The sequence below is a fragment of the Pipra filicauda genome, unplaced genomic scaffold, assembly GCF_003945595.2.
Source record: "Pipra filicauda isolate LSUMZ 115617 unplaced genomic scaffold, ASM394559v2 scaffold178_size1475342_pilon, whole genome shotgun sequence".
NCBI lineage: Eukaryota > Metazoa > Chordata > Aves > Passeriformes > Pipridae > Pipra > Pipra filicauda.
Genome location: NW_024104285.1, coordinates 116,823 through 140,327, shown reverse-complemented (window position 1 = coordinate 140,327; position 23,505 = coordinate 116,823). Strand labels below are relative to the sequence as shown.

Here is a 23,505-nt window from a genome sequence, read left to right as displayed (position 1 = left end):
ACTGGGCTAAGAACAAAGCAAATATAAATTAATATAAAGAAAATCTATACATTACAAGACTACATTTAAAAAACATAAATTTATACCTCAATAAATTTGACTAACTTGTGCTGTACTACTGTGGAACCTTAAATCAAAAAAATACAGATTGAATCTCTTTTTTTTTAATCCTTGAATCAGAATTTTGTTTATGTTGATATGGTCTCATTAACATAAAGATTTTAATGATTTTTGTTATTTTCTTTTTAAATTTCCAGCTCAGAAAATGCCAAACCACCCTCTCTATTTCCTTTAAATCTACTCTGGTTAAGAAACTATAATGAAGACATGAACCACTTTTGTAAGGAGCAAATGAGATCAACTCACTTCATACTCTTAAAATTATAAGAAAATCCTTTTTAAGGCTGAAGTATTCAGGTACTTCTCAATCTCTTTGGTATGGGCTATGTCAAGAGAGGGTCCCACAGGAATCTGAAAGAAATCTGTGCAGTCCCCACCCAGGAATGAAAGAAGACTGATAAATATCCTCTGAAGGATAAATTAGAAGTTTTTCAAGAGAACCAAGGGAGACAAAGGCACAAAAGCAAAAGGGGAAAAGATTTTAACTAAATGGCGTATCACTAACTGTGGAAGGGGGCTGAAAGGTGAACAGGGAGGAGAAAGGAACATTCCTTCTGTATTTCTACTTCAAAGAGACCATTAGAGACTTAGATTGGTTCTGGTGGAGTGAGAGGGATGGGTCACTGGTTAGAGAGAGAGATCTGAAGATGGATTGTAAATAAAAAGCTTTAATCAGTGTGGAGACAAGAAAACACAGATAGAGCAAAGGAGATATTGTTTTACAGATGAGTGAAGTTCTGGGTTTTTTCATGGCAAATGGGAAAGAGCTACAAAGGGACCAGAAAGGCTCCTTTGCTGAGTTTCTCCATATTGATACCCACAGGCAGAAATGGAAGCAAAATAACACAGAGACAGAGAAGATAATCAAAAGCAGTGGAAAGGTTGCTGGGTTACAAACAGGAGATTAAAAATGAGGGTTAAGAGTTGTTAATGCCCACTTAGAGAAGTGGGAGATGTGACAAAGGGTGACTCTGCTCCTGTAGCTGTAGGACAGCACCACTGTGGGTTGTCACGGGTAGTCTTTGGCAGTGTGGGACAACATGTCGGCACGACCTGAACGACACCAGGGCAGCTCCAAAACCAGGAGGAGAATGGAGACTTACCTGGAGGAGAGGGCAATTCAACACACAGATCACCCCTGCTCTTTGAGTGGTTAAGACTTTTTTTTCTCAATCTGTACAGGAAATCTCCCTTATAGAAAAGTTGCTGCCTCTGTGTGAGTGGAGTCCAGAAGATTTCAGGTATTTATTTGCTCTCTTTAAGTAACTTTTTGCTAAGAAACATTTGTTTCCTTATTCTCCGATCCTTGAAGCTGTTTGCTAAAAATAAAAGGGCTTGATGGTGAATTCAAGTTTCATAAATGCCAAGGTAATTTTGCAGGATGAATTTAAAATGCGTCCTGAACTAAAATAATTGATATTTTGTAGGTTGTTCATGTTGTTTATGTAGGTCCCTAATCACTTGAGGTATGTTTAAGCTCTTTAACTGATAGATAATGCTTTCAAATTAGTAAATTAATCCCCTTGGTACACAGCAACATACCTGGGGTCACAGTACACACAGTTATTTTTTGTTGCTATCTACAGATTGTCTTGACATGCAGCATATGCCCACAGGGTCAGAAGAATTGCCCTTTGATTACATGTACAATAATCTGGATCTCCCAAGGTATTCAAGTGGTTAATTAAATATCAAGTAATTGCTAAAACTACTAAATGACATTTAATTAGTATGTTAATTGATATCAAATTTGCTCTCACTATCTTGTTTTATGTTAATAAAATCCCTAAACATTTCTTCGAAGTAGATTAGGAAACAATGTTCTTCAAATGTACTAATGCAAAACAGCCTTAAGCATCACTTCTGCTTCTGGAATGTAACTTCTGACTTAAATTTTTATCCCAGCTGTTTTACTTTCTCTATCTTTAAACTTACTTTGTGCTAAGGGTATCTTATATAGTACAGTGTAGACCTCTCTTGGAATGGATTTTGACTTTTCTAAGCCTGTAATCCCTTAGAAATCTATCAAAAGTGTGATAACTGAAAAAAATCTAAGGCTGCCTCTCTTCCCCTGGGCACCTAGAGAGCAGAGATAGGAAGGCATACAGGGAATGTGCAGTGCCTCCATTTGGCTGATGTGAGGGATGGATTTCTGCACTGCCTCCCTGGGTGGATTGTGGAAATCTGTGCCTCACACATAACACAGAATTGCCATCACAATAATATAGAAAAGAGATGCCTTTAGGCTTGGGTCCAGAAAAAGACTGACTGAACTCCAGAATGACAAGAGCCCCGAGCTTGTCCTTCCTTTCAACCACTAAAGTGTTCCCAGTGGCCACATCAGGAACAGGTGAATAGACCAAAGACTAAGAGAAAAAGTTGTTTTGCTACTGTTTAATTTGAGAACACACTGCAAAACCCTCCCCCCCAAAAAAAAAAAAAAACAAAACCAAAAAAACCCCAAACAAACCTATGAATATTCATGTGAATTTTAAAATTAATTCCTTTCAGCTGTGCTCATGCCTTTTGTGTGTCATCTTTCTGTGGAGCTTCTTCTGCATTTTACTGGTGCCAATGCACAGAGAGAGTTGGTTTTACATTCAGGATCACAAAAAAGCAAAGTCTAATTTATTCTCCATGAACATTCACACCCAATTACTTCAGAAGAGTCCAACTGGGGAATAGAAACAATGGTGTATGACCACGCACAGGGAAACTACACAGCTCTGATGCTAACCCTTCTCTGCTTCAAAATTTGGAATATATATGGAGGCAATAAAGGGAGCAGGTTGAGGAGGGACTGTCAGAGAACTTTGAATTACGAATAAAGAAAACCGTGACCTGATTATTCATGGGTATGTCACAGGGAAAAAAAAAAAGACGGAAAATTGGTGAAATAAATTATTCATTACAAAGTACTCAGCCCTATTTATATGTCACCCAAATACTACTGTAGAACTAAGAATGAAGCAGAATGATAGGCAAAGTACGACACAGATTTTCAACTATTTTTGGATTCATTGATTTGAACTTCTGTGGCTTCTTATGTATAACATTGATTTAGATTTCATAAATAGTTTGGATATATTTACTAACCCACATTCACTAACAGAAAGTTTTTTAGCAAGTGAAATATTTTAAATCTTCTACAGTACAAGATGGATTTATTGCTGTTATTTGTATTTGTCTCTAGCCCTTCTATCAGTTCAGAATGTCCTCTGCAAAGTTAACTCCAGTTGTACAACTTGTACACACTGAAGTAATGATACATACCACTGTAAACATGAATAAAACATGTGTACTGTAGCCTATTTAGGAGTTGTGTAGACTTAAATTCTTGAAAAAAATGCACAAAAAAAATTCAGAATTGACATATTTATCTATAAAAGTCTTCGAACGAACTTGTCACAGGACATAAAAGCATTGCTACCACTTTGAGTCCCCCTTGTCCATTAGCCCTGGCAGACAGTGTCAGCTCCAGAAGGATTTTAAAATACATTCCAACTCCCTGCTAGCAGATACAGCTGTTTGTGGTCACTACCAGCACAAATGCTCTCTGATCTCCCAACTGCTACACTTTCTCTGCTTTCCACCTCATCTTAATCAGTGTCTTACCTTTGCCTCAAGCCCTTGTGGCCCCCTCTCTCCCTGTACCTTCGAGGGTCAATAAGCTCCAGCCCTGACATCCCTCCCAGCTGTCTGTCCACCCCCACCCTTCCCAGGCACTGAGGAAGGTCATCCATCACAACGTGCCTCTCCTCTTTCATATGAAGCAGTTCCAAGTCATTGCCAAATCATTAGGTAAATCCAGGAGAAGCCACTGTGCTTCACACAAAAGCAGGCACTGCTAATCATCTGCTCGCCACAGAGCAGCAGCTCCAGCTCCTGCTGAGGGGCTGGAGAAGTTCCTTGGTGCCCAAACAGCTCCTTCCTGGGAGCCCCAGGAGCTCTGCAGGGCCAGAGCCCAAAGGCAGCCTGGCACGGCCAAGGCGAGGGACACAGGGCACTGGAACCTCCTTTAGACTGACACTGACACCAGCACAAAACCTGGTCGTGTTTGGGATGAGAGCCTGGGGAAAACCAGGTGATGGGGAGACCTTAGAGCCCCTTCCAGTGCCTGAAAGGGCTCCAGGAGAGCTGAGAGGGACTTTGGACAAGGGAGTGACAGGACAAGGGGGAATGGTCTTAAGGCGACAGCAGGCAGGTTTACTTTAGATATTGAGAAGAAATTCTTCCCTCTGAGGGTGAGGAGGCCCTGGCACAGGTTGCCCAGAGAAGCTGTGGCTGCCCCATCCCTAGAAGTATCCAAGGCCAGGTTGGATAGGGCTTGGAGCAACCTACCCTGCCTCTGACAGAGGGTTGGTAGTACTTCAATCCTCATTTCATTATTTTATCCTTTGAAGAATAACATAAGCTTGAGATTAATTTACTCATTTGCTTCTGGAATTTTTTTTTAATTCATTATTATTTTTTCCTCTAGAAAAGATTAATGTTTGATTAATAATTTTGTATTCCAAAGCCTTCTGATAAGGGCAGCGGTATGAGAAATGTCTCTCTTAGTTATGATTTCTGGTTGAGCATAATTTGAGGAATGTCTTCTAAGAAATTCTATAGTTGAAAACAGAATAGTGCTTTGGGCTATAAAATGTTAATGCTTTACAGCATTGCTGGTTTTTCGTTTTTGTTGCAAAATTAGAAGAGTGACCAGTGTTCACCAAGAGTTTGATTATTCCCTGCATGGCTAATATGATTTCAATTGTTTCAATTATATTTGTTCAGGCATGAAATGCTTTGTGGATCATTCAGCTAATTAAGAAGAGGTGTACTTTGCTTTAAGTCCTTCATTCAGCAATGTAAATCTGAGCCCACCAGTTAAAAACTGCCAATGTTAAATAAAAGTTGAAGCACCCACCTGTATAATGAAATTGGCCTTACAGCCCTGCCTGCAGCAACACAGTTGCAAGAGGTCATAGTTTTCATGTAATTAATAATATATTGTACTCATATAAAGTTTTCAGATATCTTAATAGTTTAGAAGATTTGATGCTTAACTTATAAATATATACAGTGAGTGTATATGGCTGTGTATTAATCCTTGTGAGTTCCTTCCAACTCAGAATATTCTGTGATGGTTTTGTATAATTTTCTAATCATTATTTTTTAATGTTCTCAGTGTTTAGAATGTACACATCTGGCAACTGCACAAGTTTTGTGTTTTCTCTGAGCTGCCTCTGAAACAGCTGGCTGGGGAACCCTGCTCTGCACCTTTGGGTATGTGCTCATCTTCTCCACAAATTCATTTGCTCTTTAATCTTATTTACATGATCTCCTGAAATATTGGAGCTAAATTTTCACCAAAGTGTCATCTTTGTATGGGATTTTTCAGATTAGCAAATTTGGGAAAAGATTAAAGCAATATTAGCAATAGAGAATGTGCCGAGTACTCTTAAAAAGGATAATACTGCCAGCCTGGCCAACAAAATCCCCAGTAGATACAAGCACTGCTTAAAATTGCTATAAAATACACTCCTGAAGGGTGGTCAGTCTGATTAGAAAGTTTGATGTGGTGTGAAACTATTCTAAATAGCTGCTTATACATTTTAATCGATTTTTTAGTATAGAATTCAAGGATCATTGCAGTGCTGCCTGTAACCTAGTTTTGGAAGAGTTTTTGTAATCTCTTTCTTTAATAAAATAAATCTAATGGGTTTTGTTTAAGATTCTTACTGTTTTCAGGACACAATTGAATATATGTTCCATCATGATGAATTTTCCACAAAAATATATTAGTGTGTTTTGTTGTTGGCCATAGGAAAAGCAATGTCTGTAGAAAATCTATTTTTTAAGATTAAAAGCAGGTGTTGAAATATCCAGATGAGATGGATTTTTCAAAGGAATTAATTCAAGTGTCCAGTTCCTAATGACTATATTCCTCAATTTCAGTTGCAAATTCTTACCTGAAACTCTGGTGAATAAAGTGAAGAGTCATAGGTACAGTGTCTAAATACATGGCAGAGGAAAATAAACTGTGGCTCTTGCCTGTGGGTCTGCTCTAAGCTTAGGGAGAGTTCAGGAGAGTTATTTTCATTGATTTAAGTGGGCTATGGGTTCCCTTCTAGATGTAGAACCCCCCCAAACTGATAAATAATTATTTGAAGTAATTTACCATCAAAATCCTTATGAAGCCAAATGTAAAGGACAATCCAACAGAATCATAATGTTTATGAACCACTCTCCTCCAGCATTTTAGTTACAGAAGGAGCAGATACCTGGTATTTTGGTACAGTAATTAGGATATTTCCCTGTACTTCTGAAAGTGTCTGCAGAGAAACCTGGTTCCTCCTGCTGATTTGTAGCTGTTTTAAGATAGAATTATCTGGTCTCTGGGGCTGATACTGTGGGTTGTTTCATGGGTATTAGAATCCCATTACAGAAAAAAACCCATAAAGCTTGGAGATGAGCTCTCCTGAGGTCCTCTCAAAACTACTGAGGAACCTCGAGCAAAGGGATGTTCTTTTGTATTGTTCTTTCACGTCTGAAAGCATTTCTGCTTTAATTCATTCTCTTTACTTCTGCTGTGCTGAGTATTATTATAGTCTAGTGAGTTCCTGAAAGTGGGAAATGCCAAACAAACAGGTGTCAGACTTCAAAAGAAGCATTTGTCAAGACTTAATGTTCTGAAGCTAAAGGTGACAGCTCAGCCTAAATAAGCTCTTCTCAACAGGATTTAAGTTTTGCTAATAAAAAAGTAATAGTAGAAAGTAAAGTGAAAATCCAACAGCTTAGAGAGTGAGAGGCTTGGAAAAATGTGCATCATCTGACATGATATCTTGATTTAAAGGCTGCTTGTAGTAGAGTGCTCAAAGTGCAAGGGTTCCACTGCTCTCAAATCTTTTCTCACATTACTGTTTCAAGTTTAATTTTGAAGGATGTATTTACCTGTAATTTCCAGGTAAGACCAGTAAGGAATTTCAGTTAATGTGGTATTAAGTATGACTTTTATTCCCTCTCAGAAGAGCTTTGTTGTCCAGCCTTGCACACACAGGTGGCTTAGAGCCAAAGTTCAACCAAACTGCACAGTCCCCATGCAGGTTGTAGCAAAGGCAGGAGCAGCAGCTGAACTGTGTGGGTTCAGGAGATGTCACTCCTATTCTCTTTTTCTGGTTGAAGCAGAGATTGTGGCAGCCATAATTCCATCTTCCAACAAGCTGAGTGCAAGGACAGAGCTTGCTTTTCACCAATATTAGTTGAGGCAGCATTTCATATCAGGTAGAGCTATCTTTTCTATCAGCTCCAGCAAACATTGCTTTGTTTGTTCAGGCATCCCCTAACTAAAAAGCACTGACTATGATGGAAACAGTCAAATGAAACGTGCTCTCAGTGTGTGTTTTCCCAATATATTCGGATTTATCTGTCAAACAAATGTCTGTTATGATTCCTTACGACCAGCAATTCAGGAATCAGATGTGCACGCCTGCTTCGGTCTGCAGCTTGTGTGGGGATCAGCATGACAACTGTCATAAGGAAAAGTAAAATCTGACCCTCACAGCATTGCTAAGCAATGTCTGATCTGCTCTGAAGGCATAGATGTAGGTACAGGTACATGAGAACACTCATATATATTAAAGAGATTATTTTTGGGCTTCTATGATGCATATGATTGGCCTTTGGGCTGGAACAGATGCACCAAGAGTCTGTATGTGTATCAATGCTGCATTAATGAGCCTTTAAACTCAGGCTTTGGAGACATGGAAATAAGAAGCTACAGATTATTATCATTATAATGAAGGGAGGAAAAGCAAAAATAGCTGTGTGCCAAAAGAATTCATGTGCTGGAACGTTTGCTTTTCCAGAACAGCACTGTTCCATCTTCTGTCCTTCCGGTATTTGTCTATGACTGATGGTGGGACTCAAAAGTCCTCCTTCAGTTCTGGTGGAAAAGTCCCAGACACAATAAAAATAGCTGAATTTTACTGATCTTCACCCTTGAATGGCTCCTGTCCACTTCTTTTCTCATGTTTGCATTCTGTACATGAATGAAATGCCTTAGCAGAGGCAAGAGGTTTCTATGAGGATGAGCAAAGGATTCATTTTTCTGCACGTTTTGTTCCTGCCTTCTCACATTCTCTCTGTATTAAACACATCTTCAGAAAATTTTGCTCATATTAGAACAACTTTTGTCTCTCAGAGCAACAAGACCTGTATTTAATTTGTCAGTGAAACAGCTAAAAAATAGACTATTCAACTATTCAGGTTTTATTTCTTTCTTGCTCATCTTTGTGTTGTTGAAAACGTGAGATTGTAAAACTGTCTTATTTCAGACATAAGCTCTGCATTAGCCAAAGGGAGACAGAGACTTTGAAAAGTAAGTAAAAATAGCAAATTAACCACCTGAAAAGTAGAATGGGGCAAACATCTAAAGGAAGGAGAAAGATCAAAGCTTGGAATAGAGACTAGAGAAATTCAAGCAGCTCCCTTTGAATGGAGCCCAAAGGATGATACAACCTAGAGTACCCTAACCTAAGTCCTTGTTGCCAACACTTCCCAAAAAAATTAGCAGTAACTGGAATCTGATTGGTAGGGCAAGATTTTGTTTGCTGGCAGCTTGTGATACATGGAATAAATTGTATTTTTGACCCCCATCTTTTGATTTTACAACTTCTTTTCAGCTTTTGCACCAAAACAATCAGTAGGCTTTGTTAATCTTCCTAGGTTTTATTGTTTGCTTCTGTAATTATTCATTAATACACTGGGGTTTCTAAAATTATTGCAAGAAACCCAATATTTATATACATTATCACCTTGGTATATGTGTGTATCTGTTTATCTTCTGCCTTTCATGTTTCAAGGACCTGTAAGTGGGATTGAAATCTGACTTCTGGTCCTGCTCAGTGTACACAGAGCTTGGAATGCTATCAGGAAACTCCAAAGGAAAGGTTAGCAATTATGTACAACTGGTGATTTTTAGAGGTCTAATGATATAAAATGTGAATGTCTTCTCGTAAGGAAAAATTCAAGAATCTCTTTCATTGCATTGAGATTCATCCCATCAACTTTCCAGTTCTGTTTCAAATCAAGGGCCAAGGGAAAACCTTCCATATGTCCTGAAAGAAGTAATATAATCAGCTCAGTGGTATTATTTCTTTCTTCGTTGCTGGAATCAGATCAACTCAGACTTTTCCAAAAACATGGGAGAGATTTGTGAAAGATAATTCCAGCTGCAATAATTAAAATTTAACCATTACAAGGAATCCAAAACAAGCTACACTAGTGACTGTGCATCCCCAACCATAGCAGTCTGTGGGGTCCATTTGTAACACTTGACAAAATCAATACATTTAAAGAGAAGGAAAGCAGAAGTTATAAATGTAGAATTCCAGTGAAATAGTTCCATGCATAATTGCTGCCCTATAAATGAACAATAGCAGCTCATATTCTACCTTTTTTAATACAAGTCAGTGTCAGAAGTTGTGTTCTCTGGGCTTGCAAAGATGGAAATTGGATCTAAATTATGAATGTTTTCTACTGACCTATATGGTGAATGATAAAGAATTGTAGAAGTCTCATGCAACTGTCTGCTCTGCATATATATTTAAAGAGAACTGTATGAATATTCAAAAATTATTGTTTCTCCCATTTCAAAGAATAAAAGAAATAGAGCTGTTCTGCTGTGTCTACGTAAAGCATTTCTCCCAAGGTCAGAGGGAGAGGTCAGAGCCAAAATAAGTCACTCCTGAGAGTGATTTGCCACGTGTTTTGAAAGGTCAGAGTCTATGTGGGACAAATTTAATAAACAGATCCCCAAAGTATTCTGTTCAATTTCCAAGGAAACATTCCAGAATGCGAGAATTGGCATTTTGTTACACTGAAATGCCAATTGTTTTGTGATGTTTTGTCTTATAATTCTGAAGGTGGCTCAGCTCCTGCTAAACCAATGATTGTTATGTGCCTTCTCAAAAAAAAAACCAAAAACCACGTTATCTAAAATGTCTGAAAACTGATATTAAGAATTGTTAAAGTGGTGGTTTGGATCTGCTTTCTGGTTTTCTCTAACGAGCTTGACAAAAGAGGGAATGGTACCAGTAAGGAACATCACATTATTAACCACCTGCTGCACAATCAACAGCTCAAAGTACTCTGTACCTTTTGAGAAACATTGGATGGACATGCAGAGAATGGCCTGATGAAAGCTGAGAATGTCAGGTCCTTCCTGGGTCATTTTGCTTTCAAAGTAAGAATCTTAAAGAAAAAAGAAGAACTGAAGTATAATAAAGCCAGTGTAGTCAGAAATATCCATTAGAGTTTTTTATTTTAAGAATTGCTTTATATAACTCTTAATGATATTTATATTTATAATATTATTTATATAGTTGTATGAATTCTCTTAAAAAAGATGATTTTTTCGTCCTTATATATTTATTCCCAAAAGTGATCTTACACAATAATATAACCAAAATAATTAAATATAAAATTAAGAGATGGCAGTGAATCATGTTGAAAACAAGAGAACTCACAGTTATTACAGCAAACACTGGTTACATGTACACACAATCCTACTGACTCTGTGGGCACAAGCGGGACTGTGTGAATGTAGGTTGTTGGTGACAGGACATCACTGGCTGCTCTGATTACTGGAGCATATTTCTTTTTTCAGTAAATGGCAGCACAATGAAGATGCTGGAGCTCTGTGTACAAACCTCAGACTCAAGAGTGTGGATATAGTCATTATTTCATTCTTGCTGACTCCAGTATTGATCACATCACTCATTTCAATGCAGTGGGTTGTGATTTAAGCTGGTAAATGTGATATCAGCCCCCAGGATGATTACAGCTGAGCATCATTTGCTTTCTATGAAATACAGTAAGTTTTTCTATTACATTTGCCTCTGCCATTCCCAACATGGCTCACCACTGGTCTTGCCTCTCTGTTTATCACAAAGTGTTTTTTACCCTACAGGTATTTGTGGGCATTTATCGCATGGGCCACGGTGTGTACAAACCTGCTGTGGCAACAAGAATAAAGGAAAAGAAGATAATTGACATGGTGCCTCCTGTCCATGTCTGATTAAGTGTGTTCTAACAGGGGGCCATCCAGCCCATGCCTCCCCAGCTGTCTGTGCAGTATCTAGTACAGATCCTTGGGGGGTGGAAAAATCGGAACAGAGCAAATATAGCCTTGGAGAGGGAGCAGTTGGAGCCTGCAGACAATGTGGAGCTTCACTTTAGAGGAGCGAGGCTTGGACTTGGGACTGAAACCAAAAGGTAACAGCTGAAATTATTTTAGTGTTGTTCTTTCAGCAGAAACTTCCCAGAGGCCCCAAACACTTTTTATTCCTTCCCCTGTGCCAGAAGCACCAATTCATTCCCGCACAGGATTCAAATTCTGCAGCTGTTCCCTCAATAACTTCCACAATGCAGTTAGTTATTGCTAATACAAAAAATCTATTGCACACTATAAAGTGGAAATATAATACAATATATTTAGTGGCTGGGTAACTCTATGAGGACTTAAGGAAGCCTTACAGGAACTGTGAAGGATTTGTATGGCAAATTTAAAATTTCCTGATGGCAAAGCATCAAAATAACTTGTTTTATGACATCTACTTCTTCTTTACAGAGGGAGCAAGAGTTGGTGGAGGAAGGGAAATGAGAGGTATGTTGTAGACCCAGTTTGTACCTGGAAACTCTGATCACTGAGCTCTGCCTTGCCCAGGATGGAAAGATGCTGCTGCAGACTCACCTGGGATCCTCCTTGGCTCCTACAGCATAAACATCAGCTAAAGATCAATCTGAATATTGAAATGGAAAACATGGAAGATGTGCAGTGTCAGTGTTATCTTCTAGTTAGCTTTAACATTTCCTTTAACTCCTTCCAAAATGCTACTTCACTGGGAACTTTAGTAGACAATATCAGCCCTGTGTATGATAAAGTGTGAAAGGTTCTCTTTCTTTACCTATAAAATTCTTAATGGTAGACAAATAGAAACTTTTTATTGAGAAACCTTAAATATTACTTTCCATTGCTGTTATTTAAAGTGAGATTCTTCGTTCTCATTGAACTCTGGATTATGTTATTTTCCTTGATGTAACACAAAGCAAAACTTCTTCTGATAGAGGATGAGGAAAAAAAACTAGATCTGCATCTACAAGTTATGGTCCTAATTATTGCAACAATTCAGGAACTCACCTGATATACCAGGTACTACCATTTATTTTTTATTTGGTATATTGATGTCAATTTAAAAAGCAAAACCAAGAATTTTATTTTTTTTTTAAATATATTGACTTGTAGCTATTGTGCGTCTTGTGTTGTCACATTTGGTTTTTAAAAACTAGCATTTTGATATAAAATCACAAATTAATCACCATTGGTTCTGTTACAGTCAAAATGTAGCTTGTCTTCATTTATTAATTGAATATGGGCTGTATTTAGTAGTGTCATGATTTAACCCCAGCAGCTGCTCACTCGTGACCCCATCTACATGTTCTATGAGTTCCTTAATGTCCTGGGCCCATCAGGCTATAAAAAAAACAGCAGGAGTGGAAATAAAAGGTTTGAATCCAGAATTTTGATGTATTTGACAGTTTTATGCTTGTTGTCAACCTCTTTTTTGTTCTTTAATGAGTCCATATATTGTCATATATTCTTCATCTTCCCGTAAGGGAAAACCAAAAGCAATTATAACTTAATAACCTTCTCTATGCTAAGGATGTGTGGTGACAGATAATGAAGTCCAATATACCCATCTGATTACAAGTTGCTCTTTAGATGTGGGACAAATAACTACAAGATGGCAATGTCAGAGCAAGGAACACTTACACAATGAAATATTAATGAAAATACATTGCACTCATGTCTCAATGACATCTAAATGGGAATCAGTTATCAGATCTTGAGTGTTTGCAACAAATTTCTACTCTGTAAAAAAATAAAATATAATCCAATGAACTTTAAAAATGTCAGCCAGCAGGGCTTTCAGATACATAATTTACTAGTTTGTCGGCTTCCTATAAATGGATAATAATAAACTCCTAGCTAAAAGCAAGCTCATAAATGCCGAATCAAATATGTGAAGAACACCATCTGATGAAAGATGTGGGGCTGTATGGTGGTAATTTTCTTCTAAGGAGAAAACGTAGTCTTGGTGTTAAAAATGTGACTGGAAATCTTGACATTCTGCTGGTGCAGAGGAAGGTTTTCACAGGGAAGGATCTGTGCCACTTAGTTTCTATATTCCTACAGCAATGCAGGAGCGACACTGCTGGAATTGCAGCTAAAATTCGATGGACTTCCACGTGCAATATATTTTCATATAGTTAGACTCACCCCTTTGATACAATCTCATACTTATTTATTTAAACACATGAAAAATAGACTGTTATATTAATCAGAGAGCAGAATGAAGTAATTTCTCATAGGGAAGTTTTAATCTTAATCAAAAATTGACCTATGTGTAATATTTTAAAAAGGCATATATTATTGAATGGTATTAATAGAACCTTTAATGTTAAAATATTTGATACCAGCCAAAATTAGATTCTATTTTAAGCCAGTACTCCAGGTTGAATGACGATAAAAGCCTCTCATTTCTTGGTTTGATTTTAATAGCAGGCAGAGTGGAGTTGAAAGGCTCTGTTCTGCTGATCAGTGCTCTTCATGCTACCTGACACTTTGGTCTCATCTTTGTGGAACACCATCTCCCTTGCTGGGTACATTATATTAAATCAGTAGGTGTGAGTTGACCTGGGCAGACCAGTGAATGGAAAAAAAAAAACTTAGAAGTGTCTCAGGTCATGAAGGCTGTTAAATCTTTCATTTGGATAAATTTGTCTGAGGCTATAAAACACCATTACATGGTGTCCTGCCATAGTGGATTAGGGTTGCACGCTGGAGCTGCCACATAACTAATGCCCTTCACAGACTGAGGGTTGAGAGCACCCACTCGAGCTCTGAACAACTCCTTTGGAAGGAATCTTAGATTTTTAATGGACAGATTTACAACCTGGTCTCCTCTGGATGGGGTTTCAGTGCGTGGCTTAGGAATGGGTACTCAGAGCCACACTGTGGGACGTTTCTGTACAGTATGAATTCAGTTGGAAGAGATTTAGGAATTCTCTCCTCAGATGTTTATGTTGCATCATAACAAGAAAAATCAAAAATACGAAGTGTTTGCAACAGAAACATTGAAGTAAATTGCATTTGTGTAGAATAAATCAAGAAACTGTAAAACTAACTGACAACTAGATCAATTTTTGCAGGTTTATATTTAAGAAAAATAAGTCTTAAAGCTTAGACATTTAGTCTTCTGTTAAAAAAGGACCTGTTTTCATTAAGCACTGTTATAAGAATGATTTAATTGGATTTCTTTTCTGTTCATATTAAAATCTATGTCATAAGCATGAGCTAGAGCATTGTGGAATATTAATGTGGGATATATGCTTATTCACACTACCTAGTTTCATGGTAGGCCTTATATCCAAAAAAATAATTTTTGAGTTAATCTTTTCCCACTATAGGAAAATATTCTTGGAATAGGCATTAAAACCTTCCAACTTACCTATCCTAGCTTTTTATTTTTTAATTATTCCAGTATCTAGCAGTGTGCTAGATATCTTACCTAGTGATTTACACCTAGGTTGGACAAGCTGACCTCCACAAGTCCCTTCCAACCTCAAAATTTACATGAGTCTGTGACATCCACTGTCCATCTGCAATGCTGGATCATGTGGTACGGAGTGATCCATGTAAAAGCCATGCAGGATAAAGTTGTCCTGAGGATGGTTTCCTCCCTACCCTGACCACAGCATCCAGTGCTTTCTGATGCTGAGCTACATGGTACCATTATCATACTTAAAGATAAATTCCTTAACTGCCTATTTTGCTTTGTGAAATGATGAATTGTCAAGTATATCCTTCTAATGTATAAGTAAGTTTTCAGAAGGCACCTAGATCTGCTTTTCTCTCGTGGTTCATTTATTTCTGAGTGGAAAACAAAAGAAAGGTGTTTTTGTAGGCACCATTAGGCAACTCATCCTGTTCCCCACCAAGATCCCCACGGTTTACCCACAGCTTTATTGATTCCTCTGAACTGTCTCATGCACTGTACACAGCCAGTCAATAGGGTGATGATGACAATCAATAGGAAGTATAATAAAATAATAAACTTGACTGAGAACAGCAGCGATACAGTTAGACCTTAGAATTTAACCTGTGAACTACATTTACATTGGGCAGGCCCTTTCTTTATTAAAGCTTAACTCCAAGGGGTTTGGGACTGGGTTTATATTGTCACTAAGAAGAAGCAAGGCATACAATCAATCTAGTGTAAAACATGTTAGTGGAATGATGTTGTGAAAATCGCTATTCCTAGGATTTGCATCCTCCAGTTCTTGTGCTGAGCTCTAACCAATGGCTCTAAAATCTGAACATTTCAATTCCATTAAAGAATTATCTGTGTGCAAGATGTTCTAAGTGATAATATACACAACAACACATCTAGAATTGTATTTGGTCTTTGCTCTTGTATGATGTAAATTAGTTCATTTAGTCTTTGACAAATGACTCACTAAAAATAATTATTGCAGGTGGACACACGACTAAAAGTGAACCAAAATCTGCATCTCTTTTTCATGCACTATAAAGCCCTATAAAACACAGCTTACATTAGATATAGTAATAACTCTTTTCTATAGTAGTATTTAGGTATTTAGAATCAATAAAATCATAGAATGGCCTGGGTCATAAAGAATCTGAAAGATCATCTGATTCCACTTCCTACCATGGACAGGGACACTTTTTACTATCCCAGGTTGCTCCAAGCCCCGTCCAACCTGGCCTTGGACACTTCCAGGGATGGGGCAGCCAAGGCTTCTCTGGGCAACCTGTGCCAGAGCCTGCCCACTCTTTAAAATGGTGGGCTTTAAAGAATTTCTTAAAGGCTGTAAAGAATTCCTTCCTAATATCTAGTAAACCTACTCTCTTTCAGTTTGAAGTAATTTGCCTACCAATATTTCAGATATTTTAATATAATTTATGTATTTAAAAGTACTGTACAGCCTCCCAGCCTCTCAGGGAAGGACTGCTGTGTGTTGCAAAGGTGCATAGAATGTGACAGCAACTGCTTCCAGTTGGCTTCCACAGAGGGAACGAGAGAGGAGAAGCCAGAGCTGTTGTTTTAAGGAGTAACACATTCAATATTAAGATGTTTTTTTCTGTTACTGTGTTGTATCCTTCCTTTTCCTTCCTCTGGCCTTCTGCACTCTGAACTTCAGCCCACAGGAACACTTCCCAGCTCCTGACTGAAGGTTTCAGCTGCATCCCACCACTGCCCTGGGAGGAGACCCAAGTTTGGGCCAAATTTCAGACCTGAACACACTGTTGCTTTTCTGGCATGATGCACAGGCTTATGGGCTCCAAGGAATGGGGAGTGGCTGCAGCCACCCCCAGGTGATTGGGATTCTGGATCAGAGGGTGTGCCCAGGAGCCTGTTGCCTCTTTAAAAATGCAGTTGAGGGGTAGGAGCAGGTGCTTTCAGTGCTGCTCCAGCTATGGGGACCTGCCCCAGCCTCTGAAGGTCAGGGAGCAGCGTGCAAAGGTCAGTGAATCCATTATGTTTCCATGGATTAAATAGCTTTTCCTCACATATATATGAATCTATAGCAAATTCCCCTGCAGCCTTAGATGCCAGTAATTATTGACTATGGTGTGGTACAGCTGTGGTTTTACTGCATCATTAGAGCAACTTCCACTCTGGTGCATCCAGAGATGTCTCCAGTCATGTCCCAAGGTACCTGTGCTGGAAGATACATTGTGTGATTTCTTGTTTTCTTAGAGGGAAAATGTTTTTTGCATCTTTAATATTTTCATTCTCATGTTAGTTCCAGACATCTTAACATTTGGTGTTTAGGGTTTTTTCTTTTTTGTGGGTGGAGAGCAGAGGGTGTTAATGTAGCTCATCATCCATGCAAATTTCTCCTCTCCAGCAGCCTGTGGGTTCCTCAGTCCCTGCAGTGTGGGTGTATCTGTACATATGTATAAACACCTATGCACACAGCAGGAATCACTGCTCTCATCACTGGAATGCAGCTCTTAGATGAGATGTGGTGGCTCCCAGGGAGTGGACAGAAATATTGGATGAGTGGAGAGGGGAATTAAAAAGAGAACACAAGCCCTGAGCAGAAGGTTTTAGTTGGGATATGCAGCAATGACCTGTATTGGCTTTGCCTGAAATACATGAGCTCCATATACCACTGCTGGCAGCAATGGCAGTGAATATTTAACACAAGTCAACTTTTACACTTCCATGTTTCATATTCAATATATCTTTCTAAGTGTGTTATTCATCGTGCCCAAAGTGATATAAACAAATCCTGCTCTGCAGGCTGCTGTTTACTCTCCAAGTGGCATTTTAAGAGCAAACCTTCCTTCCATGACATAACACAGTGACAAATTACAGCTAATACTTCTACATCCAAGAGGAAGGGAACACAGCAGTGCTAAGGATTTATACAGTAGAAAGCTGTATAGCATATGTAACCGCCTGGCATTTTTAGTGCCCTGCCTTGATTATGAGACAGCTTTGGTAATTCATAACCTACCTGCTTTGTCCTTGACTATTTAAAGGTTTGGTTATTTTTTTCTTGTTTGCTGTATTTCTTTTGTAAACCCAAGGAAACCAAAAAAGATATATTTGTAATAGATCATAAGACATCTTTATGCAATCTCAAAAAACATACTTAGGTAAGGGGGGGAAGGAAGTGAAAAATATGAATGGGGAGAAAGACAATACAAGATATTTAATAATAATCAGATATGTTTCTTCAAAAACTTTCAAAGGTCTATATGTTAACATAAAATCTTTCATTCATTGGACAATTTTTGTGTTCCTCTGAGACTGCCTTTCCAAGGCATTGAATTGTGCTAATTTAATTTTTCTGATGCTCCTCATCAGAGTCGTTCTTCATCCCAGCATAATAGCAGCAGATATTTAAGGAAAGAAGTGATGTCACAGAAAACCAAGAGAAATTATGTCTTAGGTCTTTGTTGAAATTGAAAAAGAGTCTGGTTCTACTTAAGTGCAGTCTTTCTGATAGAGTGCAGCTGAGGAGGACTCTGATAATAATCACAATACGATCAGCTGATGCATTTGCAAAATAAAAAAGACCTACTATTTGTGAGGACTAAGGAGTATCAAAAGGTGACAGGACAAAATCAAACTTTACAGAGGGGCTACTAACTTGTTCCTCTGGCTTCCCTCAGCCCCACTGGCTTAAAACTTCAAACAAATAAGAAGAAACAACAGACTTCTAATGCTTTACTTATCTCTTAAACAAGTCTATCCTCGACATCATATGCTTTCTGTCCCTCAGAAATACAGTGTAATATGAGGGAGCATCGTGTGCATTTAGGCAGAGTCAGGTTTGAATCGTGAGATCTGGGTTTGTGGGAAGCTTTCCTTGCTTCTCCAAGATCCATGTATTTCTGCTGGTAGCTGTTTTCTGTTTTGTTTTGTCGGGATTTTTTTAGAGTTTGATAAAACACCATCTGTCAAGCTCAGTTTAAATTTTATTGTTTGGCAAGTGCAAGTGAGGAATCATCAAAGATGGTGTGGTCAATGCTTTAACTGTGGAAAGACTTAAGGAATCCACCTTTTCCCAGTGGTGATTATAGTTTGAAGCCAGCAGTTAGTTCTGAGGTGTCCGTGCCATCGTTCACCGTGTCTGGCTGTGTGACACTGAATTAAGGCTTTCTCTGCATTTCTTGGTATGTACTATAAATATCATTCAAAAAGTGAACACCTCAGCTTGTAAACTTTCCTGTGTTCTTCTGACAGTTTTTGAGATGAGTTTGCCTATCTTTACCTGCCTGACCCAAAATAACAAACAAAACCGAAACCTGTGGAAGACAGAAAGGAAAAAATACAGCCTCAGGGGTTCTTCTCATTAAAATCAACTTTTAGTTGAAGATATTGGAAAAAAAGTAATTAAAGCACGTTTCTGCATATGATTCTTGCCCAGATACAGCCTGTTTCAGCAATAAGCTTTTTTCATGTTTAACAAGCTATTTTAGGAGATAAGAATGATTATGAGTTTTCTCTGTTGATAGAAATTACAATTAAGTATTGAAATCCTTTTCCAATGTGGTATTGCCCTGGAACAGTTACCTGCTTTGACTTGAAACAATATTTTTTCTCTCTTTTTTTCCCCCTCTTCTTTACTTCTGAAAGGCTGAAAAGCTTGGAAATCTGTGGGGTTTTCTTTTTTTTCTCCCCCAAGAAGCCATTCCTTTAATGATATGTTTGAAAACACGAGATGGATTTTTTCAATGCTTTACACTTAATCTGTTATTTAAATGTCTAACAGGCTTTTATGCCTGGCAAACACTACATTGAATTAGAAGGAGACTTTGGATAGTCAAAATGTTCTCTTAAATTTCATATAAATATTTCTTTCAATGTTGATAGTAAATAAATAAATAAATACGTAAAAATAAGTCTTCCTTGGATGAGGAAGTAACCTTTCCCTGCATTTTTTACTAGATTCATCTCATTTAAATTTGCACAGGGAGTTTCTAATAAGCTTTATACTTTTATGGAAATTTTTTTTTTTTTAGAAAGTTGCTAAACTTTCTGTTAAATCAAACTGAGCTTCCTTAAGTGAAATTTTTAGGAGGACCATCTTGCAAAGCAAGGATTTTTAACATCAAGAATTCGGAGAACTGCATAGAAACTGTCTTGTGGAATGATTTTTCTTTAGAAAGAACCATTACAAATTCATCTGGATTTTTCCAATGGTGATAGCCTGTTTCCATCCCATGGAAATGATGGCATCCTATGATGAAATCCCATTTTTGAAGTTCTAAATAACTTGAATTAAATCTTGCTGTCGTGACTGTTATTTGAAAAAGCCAAACATCAGTTGAAGAAACAGGACACTGGTGCCATATTACATCAAAATATAAAAGGGTATGAGAGGAAATCTGTAGAATTTATGTCAATATGCCTCTGCACATACCCAATTCATGGGTTTGATTCCAAAAGTATTAATTTTACTTGCCTGTGGATTACCAGCTAACTGTTGATTTCCCTTCTCACATTACTTTAACTTTGGTAGAGCTGTTTAAAAAACAGAAAAATGAGAAAATAATGTGAAAGCCAGAGTAGAACTTTTCAAGTTTGCTACTAAGATGCAAAATATTTGAGTCAGTTTTACTTCAGAGCCTAATGAGCAGGAATTGGCATCACAGAAACAAACACCTGCATCCTTTCTGTGAAATATATAACCTGTTTTACTGGCACAATATTGATTGACAGAACTCACCAGGACTCCTTGCTGTTTGGGTCTATGAATAGAGAACTCTAGTTCCTTAGAGCTGTTTATTCAGAGAGTTGGATGAACATCAAGCACTGTTAAGATCACGTTTAGTCACTGTGGATTGCACACTAAAGCCTCTGGAAAGTTTTTATTATTTAAACTGGAATAAGAATGCAACTTTGCTCATGTGAGAAGGGAAAAATCAGGAAGAAACTAACAGCTCTGTGAGCTTTTTTTTTTTTTTTTTAGAGGGCTACTTAGAAGAGATTTTTCAATTAAGGTGAAAACGTTGTGTACATCTCCTTTTGAAGCTGAATAGTTGAATATACTTCAGGTCATTGAAGATTTCCAGCATTTTTTAAGCACCTGCTGCTGCTGATTACTGATGAAGATGTTGGCTAAACAAACCTGCACACCAGAGCCCTCTGACAGGAGACAGACTAACTCCCTACCAGGGCTGTAATGAGTGATTTATTTGTTCCCTTCTCCCTGGGCTTCCCCGTCATTACATGTTCATTAAGTAATAATTGTCATTGATCGACAGGCCTGGGTCTGGACGATGGTAAAAGAAACAGGGCTGTTTAACCTTCACTGGGTAGAGCAAGTGCATGCCACAACCAATAAAGCAGACTAATGAGAGGAATTAAACTAGGGATATTTATATTATGGACCACTTCCTTTCTTTTAGTCTTATTTATGATTAGGGACAAGTGCATGACACCTTAGACCTTCAGAAATGAAAGTATAACCATATAAAATCAAACTGTGGCTCAGTACTGTGCTATTCAAGTGCTTCTGACTGTCAACAGCAGCTGGTCATAACCTGTTAGAATAATTTGTTTGGTTGTTTTCAGATGTATTTCATAAATAGTGTGTAGATCAGTTGAAGTAAGAGGACAAGAGTGTATCACAAATAAGATTCAAAGTCAAATCAGGCTTTGACTTGTGGGTAAGTCCCTGAATAAACAAATATTTAAAAGCTTTAAAAAACCTAACCTTCTATCAAATGGGGACAGTGGTCAATTTATGATGTTTAAAATTATGATTTCCTTGTACTCATTCAACTATATTATGCTCAGAACTCTAGGCAGGAAAGAGTTTTGGAATCTACTAGTTTGATCAGCCAGCATCCTAAACCCTTGTGCAGAGTTCTAGGTCTCTAGAGCCAAGGTGCAGTTGCTTTGACGGCACATTCACCTTTAGGGTATATTGGTGTCCACAGTTCTATACACTGACACATTTTTGCCTGTCATCCCAGGTAGGACCATAATAGCTCCCTGTAATCTTCATTGTAATAGGTTTTTCCAGCTGTATATCCATGTCTAAATAGAATTATTGAAAATTTTCTCTCACAGTGCATACACTTCTGTCTGATTTATGGTATCATTTATTTATTAATGTTCCTTTGGTTATTTTGCTTTCTTGCATTTGAATATCAGGTCTGCACTGCTGTTACTATTGGGCCAAATGTCACTGGCTGTGTAACAAAGTTGATGTGTTTTGAGCACAGGTAATGTCTCCTTTTCATTGTGGTCCCAGGCCTCCTGCAATCAATCTCTTATTAAAAAGGAAATGCTTTGTGTTGATTTTTACATACTGAAAGGTCAGGATAACACTCAATGAGAACAAAAGATGGAGGAGAGTGGGAAACAGGAGAGGGTTAATGAAATATGGTGATTTCAGTAACTTTATAATTTCAGAAAACATTGTCCTGTGCTAGTGCTTTTAAAATACAACTCTGATTATTATGCTGGGTAAGAAAACTACCTTAGGGTAGATTCTGCCAGTGCTTTCCCATTGATTGCTGCAGAAATCTAATAGTGGAGTATTTTCTCTGCCACTGCTGCCAGGGCTGGCTCAGAATATCTACTGTAACTGCTTGGAATTCAGCAGCAGTATGAACTCTGAAGCAAAAGTTTCCAGTCTGCATCTCAATCCCAAAACAGTGTCAATGAAAAGCTGGATAATTACTTTCAAGTCACAAGGATGGCAAATAAAAAATAGTTGTTTGACTTTTTGAACACATTCTTGCTTATTTTTAATCCCTTTCAAACCAAAAAGCAAAGCTATAAATACATCCACTGTACCCCAGCTAGAAAAGGAGTTTAGCCCAGCCCACCCTCATCTGAATTTGTCTGAACATGAGCTGAATGTGAGAAAAGAGCAAGATTATTTGAAATACTGTGTCATGTGCTCCCTATCACATGAAATATTATTCTTGGCTTACTGAGAGTTCCTGGAATAGATGTTTATTTGTAAGGGATAATAAATACAACACAACACCCCTTTCTTTTAGAGACACCAGAATTTTAGGGAAAATAGGGCAGAGAATTAATTCATTAATATTGACACAGGAACCACATGAGCACCTTGCAGAGAGGAGAAACAGAAAAGCACCTAAATTAAAGAGGTTTAGACTGTAGAAGAAAATAATCAAGCTGTAATTTTTGATGGAGCATCTGAATAAACAATAAGATTAAGACCCATCTAAGTCACATGTAAGTTTATTGTCAGGATGGCAGGAACAGATCAAATCTGAGGAAGCTCATAAATATACCAGAGGAACATGATAAAATAGAATGGCCAAAAGAATAAAAAGCCATGATTTGGGTACATTTTTTTCCATGAAGAGAAATAAATTGTGTTTTCTTTAATGAATTTTAACCTGTGCTCACTGGGAAGGAATAAGAGGGGCAATATTATCTTCAAATATTCAGAGATAAACCGAGTTTATCTCAGGTTTCTATTCTGTTGTGGAAAATACACATTTGCAATTAGCTATAAAATATTTGTTCTTGTCGTAGCTGTTATTAAGCTATAGAATTTTCTAATATAAGAATAGGGATATTAAATTATGGATATTTATAACTGATAGCTTAATAATTTATTTTTTTTTAGGAAAATTAAAATCATGCAGGAGCAGGGATGAAGAAACATTCAGAATTTCCTGAGGAAAAGAAAAATAGAATAAGGTCTGTCTTGTGTATATGAACTTTAGATAAGAAGAACATTTAAAGTTTCAGACAGTTAAAACATTACATGATTTTTGCAGAATTTGCTTTTATTAATTTA

The 23,505-nt window shown here is 37.7% G+C and overlaps 1 long non-coding RNA gene across 1 annotated transcript; it reads left to right on the top strand.

Annotated features, from left to right (window-relative positions):
• Positions 1-259: 259 nt before the first annotated feature.
• On the top strand, positions 260-5,365 carry LOC120322974. Its single transcript, XR_005562993.1, has 3 exons — positions 260-417; positions 1,303-1,361; positions 5,294-5,365. It is a non-coding gene; the product is annotated as an uncharacterized LOC120322974 (long non-coding RNA).
• The last annotated feature ends 18,140 nt before the right edge of the window (positions 5,366-23,505 follow it).